The sequence below is a fragment of the Lutra lutra genome, chromosome X (genome assembly GCF_902655055.1).
Source record: "Lutra lutra chromosome X, mLutLut1.2, whole genome shotgun sequence".
In the NCBI taxonomy this organism is placed as follows: Eukaryota; Metazoa; Chordata; class Mammalia; order Carnivora; family Mustelidae; genus Lutra; species Lutra lutra.
This window is the reverse complement of record NC_062296.1, coordinates 39,000,503-39,006,502: the sequence shown is the minus strand read 5'-3', so window position 1 is coordinate 39,006,502 and position 6,000 is coordinate 39,000,503.

Here is a 6,000-nt window from a genome sequence, read left to right as displayed (position 1 = left end):
GGAAAGAACCTAGATGTCCATCTACAGACGAATGGATAAAGAAGATGTGGTATATATACACAATGGAATACTATGCAGCCATCAAAAGAAATGAAATCTTGCCATTTGCGATGACGTGGATGGAACTAGAGGGTATCATGCTTAGCGAAATAAGTCAATCGGAGAAAGTCAACTATCATATGATCTCCCTGATATGAGGGATAGGAGATGCAACATGGGGGGTTAAGGGAGTAGGAGAAGAGTAAATGAAACAAGATGGGATTGGGAGGGAGACAAACCATAAGTGACTCTTAATCTCACAAAACAAACTGAGAGTTGATGGGGGGAGGGTGGTTGGGAGGGGGGTGGTATTATGGACACTGGGGAGGGTATGTGCTATGGTGAGTGCTGTGAAGTGTGTAAATCTGGTGATTCACAGACCTGTACCCCTGGGGATAAAAATATATTATATGTTTATAAAAAATAAAATTAATAAAAATTAAAAAAAAAAGAAATTAAAAATAGAGCTTCCTGATGACCCTGCAATTGCACTACTGGGTATTTACCCCAAAGATATAGATGTAGTGAAAAGAAGGGCCATCTGTACCCTAATGTTCATAACAGCAGTGGCCACAGTTGCCAAACTGTGGAAAGAACCAAGATGCTCTTCAATGGACGAATGGGTAAGCATAGAGCCCAATGTGGGGTTTGATTTCACCATCCTGAGATCATGACCTGAGCTGACACCTAGAGTTGGGGGCTTAACAGACTGCACCATGCAGGTGCCCCAGAAAGAACAAAATCCCTAGGATTAAATTTAACCAATGAAGGTCAAGATTTGTGCACTGAAAACTACACAACATTGCTGAACTAAATGAGGCCTAAATAAAAGGAAGGATATCTAAATTCATGGATTGGGAGATAATATTGTTAAAATGGCAATCTTCCCTATATTAATCTACAGATTCTAGGCAATCCTTATAAAAATCTTGTGGCCGTTTTTTTTAATTTATTTACTGGACAGACAGGGATCACAAGCAGGCAGAGAGACAGGCAGAGAGAGAGGAGGAAGCAGGCTCCCCGCCGAGCAGAGAGCCCGACGCGGGGCTCAATTCCAGGACCCTGAGACCACGACCTGAGCCGAAGGCAGAGGCCCAATCCCCTGAGCCACCCAGGAGCCCCACTTGTGGCCATTTTTGTAGAAATGTGCAAACTGGTACTAAAATTCATTTGGATTTATAAGTAACCTTAAATAGATAAAGAAGCAGGACCATGACCTAATGTGGCTTAAATAAAATAACTATACTGTCTAATACAACAGAAAATCTAGACTGTAAGCTTCAGGTATGGTGTGATCAGGGCTCTGGATCTAAGCTTCAATTTGGCTCCCTTCATGGGCACAAGATATGTTCCAAAGGATCTGAGTTACTGAGTTAAAAATACTTTCACATTCATGTACAGTTGGAAATAAAGAGAAGCTACCCCAGGGGAAAAAAAAGGTAAACAAACATGGAGGATTCACATTTCCCAATTTAAAAATTTATGACAAGGCTACAGTAATCAAAGCACTATGGTACTGACATAAAGACAGACATATAGACCAATGGAAAAGAATAGGAATTCAAAAACAAACCCATCCATCTATGGTCGACTGATTTTCAACAAGGGTGCCAAGACAATTTAATCAGAAGAGTCTCTTTAGGAAATGGTGCTGAGACAACTGCATCTCAACATGCAAAAGAATAAGCTTCGACCATACCAGATACAAAAATTAACTCAAAATATGACAGACGGTTAGACCCATGAACTCTTACATGAAAATATAGGAGTACATGTTCATGGCCTTAGATTTGGCAATGGTTTCTTAAATAAGACACTAAAAACACGAGAAATAAAGGAATAAAAAAATGGTCTTCATCAAAATTTAAAACTTTTGTGTATCAAAAGTCACTATTAAGAAAGTGAAAATGCAACCCACAGAAAAGAAGAAAGTATTTGCAAATCATATATCTAATAAGGTGACCAGCTACCATACCAAATCACCTCACTGAATAAACTCAGGAGTAATATAAGGCACTCATGAATAACAAAGATATATTTATACTTGGGAAATTCCAAGAGTTTTATAAGCTCTAGGCCAAGTAACTAGGACAGACACCAGACAATTTTTTTTACATACAACACCTATGTAAAAATTTAAGAAAACATGTAGCACTCTACATACTGAAAATTATAAAATTCTTATGTAAGAAGTCAAAGAAGACCTAAATAAATGGAGAGATATACAAACAGGTTTGTGAGATGGAGGAATCAACACACTAAAGAGGTCAGTTCTCTCCAAAGTGACCATAAATTAATGCAATTCCTATTACATATACCACAGAATCATATACTAAAATTGTGAAATTGTGGGCATTTTCACGTGTGTGAGCAGGTAGATGTTTGTCAGTAAATCTAAGCAAATAGTCTCTGTGAGTTAATGCGTGTGAGGGAATGTATGAATGCATGCATATGAGGAATATATGTCTCTGTGTGTGAATTTTTGTGCATGCCCATGTAAGTAATTATGTGTGAAAGTGTGAGTGTAAGTAGATGTGACAGTTTATGTGAATGAATTTGTGAGCAATTCATGTGGATGAGTAAGTGAATATGAGAGCATGTTTGTATGAATGAATGACGCATGAGCATGTTGTTGTAAGGGACTGAATATGTAAGCATGTGGGTGTGAGTGTATATGCATCTGTGTGTATGAATAATTTGTGAGCAAATTTGTGTATATGTGTAAGAGTGATAAATTTGTCTTTTTTATTCTTTTTTTTTGTAGTTTCAAGTTTTTATTTAATTTCCAGTTAGTTAACATATAGTATAATAGTTTTAGAATCAATTACTTTTAGAAATAATTTAGAAATAAGAGTATGTTCATATGCTTCATTTCTTAAATTCTACATATAAGTGAGATCATACAGTATTTGTCTTTCTGTGACTGACTTCTTACACTTATATCACACTTTTCTTTGACTTATTGCACTTAACATAATACACTCTAGCTTCATTTATGTCATTGCAAATGGCAAGATTTCATTCTTTTTAGTGGCTGAGTAGTATCCCATTGCATATGTGTGTGTGTGTGTGTGTGTGTGTGTGTGTGTGTGTGTGTGTGTGTGTGTGTATGTGTGTTTTACCTCTTCCTTATCCATTCATCAGTCAATGGGCATTTGGGCTCTTCCCATAGTTTGGCTATTGTTGATAATGCTGCTATAACCATCAGGGTGCATATATCCCTTCCAGTCAGTATTTTTGTGACCTTCAGGTAAATACCTAGTAGTGCAATTGCTGGGTCATAAGGTAGATCTATTTTTAACTTTTTGAGGAACCTCCATATTGTTTTCCAGAGTGGCTGCATCAGTTTGCATTCCCACCAACAGTCATAAGAGGGTTCCCCTTTCTCCACATCCTCACCAACATCTGTTGTTTCCTGTGTTGTTAATTTTGGCCCTTCTGACAGGTGTGAGGTGATATCTCATTGTAGTTTGGTGGGATTTTTATGTTTCAAGCTTATACTTAAATTCTAGTCAGTTAACATATAATGTAATATTGGTTTCAGGAGTAGAATTTAATGATTCATCGCTTACATATAACACCCAGTGCTCATCACAAGTGCCCTCCTTAATACTCATCACCCATTTAGCCCCACTCCTGTCCACCTCCCCTCCATCAACTCTGTTTGTTCTCTCTAGTTAAGAGTCTCTTATGGCTTGCCTGCCTCTCTTTTTCCCCTCTTCCCCTATGTACATCTGTTTGGTTTCTTAAATTCCACATGAGTGATATCATATGGTACTTGATTTTCTTTAACTTGTTTCCCTTAGCATAATATACTCTAGGTCTACCCATATCTTTACAAATGGCAAAATTTCATTCTTTTTGATGGCTGAGTAATATTCCATTTTATGTATATGTGTGTATGCATGCATGCATGCACGCATACATACATACATACATACATACTACATCTTCTTTATCCCTTCATCAGTTGATTGACATTTTGGGTTATTTCCATAATTTGGCAATTGTAGATAATGCTGCTATAAACATCAGGGTGTATGTGTCCCTTCAAATCTGTATTTTTGTATCCTTTGGGTAAATACATAGTAGTGCAATTGCTGGGTTTTAGGATATTTCTATTTTTATCTTTTTGAGGAACCTCCATACTATTTTCCAGAGTGGCTGTACCAGTCTACATTCCCACCAACAGTGTAAGGGTGTTTCCCTTTCTCTACATCCTCATCAACACCTGTTGTTTCCTGTGTTGTTAATTTTGCCCATTATGACAAGTGTGAGGTGATAGCTCATTATAGCTTTTTTTTTTAAGATTTTATTTATTTATTTGACAGAGAGAGATCACAAGTAGATGGAGAGGCAGGCAGAGAGAGAGAGAGAGGGAAGCAGGCTCCCTGCTGAGCAGAGAGCCCGATGCGGGCCTCGATCCCAGGACCCTGAGATCATGACCTGAGCCGAAGGCAGCGGCTTAACCCACTGAGCCACCCAGGCGCCCTCATTGTAGCTTTGATTTGTATTTCCCTGATCATGGGTGATGTTAAGCATCTTTTCATGTGTTTGTTAGCTATCTGGATATCTTCTTTTGAAAAATGCATATTCATGTCTTCTGCCCATTTCTTAACTGGATTATTTGGTTTTGGGGTATTGAGTTTGATGAGTTTTTATTGCTTTTGGATACTTTTATCAGGTATGTCATTTGCATATCTTCTTTCATTTTATTTGCCTCTTAGTTTCATTGATTGTTTCTTTTGCAGTGCAGAAGCCTTTTATCTTGATGAAGTCCAATAGTTCATTTTTGCTTTTGTTTCCCTTGCCTCAGGAGACACGTCTAGTAAGAAGTTGCTATAGTCAATGTCAAAGAAGTTCTTGCCTGTCTTTTCCTCTAGGATTTTGAGTTTTCTGTCTCAATTTAGGTCTTTCATCTATTTTGATTTTTTGTATGGTGTAAGAAAGTGGTCTAGTTTCATTCTGCATGTTGCTGTCCAGTTCTCCCAACAGCACTTGTTGAATAGACTGTCTTTTTCCCCTTGGATATTCTTTCCTGCTTTGTCAAAGATCAGTTGACCATACAGTTATAGATCCATTTCTGGGTTTCTGTTCTGTTCCACTGACCTCTGTGTCCGGTTTTGTGCCAGTACCATACTGTCTTGATCACTACAGCTTTGTAATAGAACTTGAAGTCTGACATTGTGATGCCTCCAGCTTTGCTTTTCAAGACTGCTTTGGCTATTCAGGGTCCTTTGTGGTTCCATATAAATTTCATTTCATTTCATTTTGTATTTTTTATTATGTTCACGTAGCCACTGTATAGTACATCATTAGTTTTTGATGTAGTGTTCAAAGATTCATTATTTTCCTAAGCATTCAGTGCTTATTACAACATGTGCCCTCCTTAATACCCATCCCCTGGTTACCCCATCCCCTCTCTGAAACCCTCAGATTGTTTCCCAGAGTTCACAGTCTTTCATGGTTCATCTCTCCCTCTGAATCCCCCCCCCACTTCGGTTTTCCCTTCCTTCCCGTAATGTCCTACATGCAATTGCTTATGTCCACATATGGGTGAAATCATATAATAATTATCTTTCTCTGCTTGACTTATTTCACTTAGTATAATCCTTTCCAGTTCTACCCATGTTGATGCAAATCATGGGTGTTCATCCTTTTTGATAGCTGAGTTATATTCCATTGTGTATAAGAACCACATCTTTTTTTTTTTATTTTTTCAGGGTTCCAAGATTCATTGTTTATGCACCACACCCAATGCTCTATGCAATATGTGCCCTCCTTAATACCGACCACCAAGCTCACACATCCCCCCACCCCCTTCCCTTCCAAAACCCTCAGTTTGTTTTTCAGAGTCCACAGTGTCTCATGTTTCATCTCCCCCTCTGATTTCCCTCAATTCACTTTTCCTTTCCTTTTCCTAATGCCATCCATGTTACCCAACTTTTGTATCAACATGGA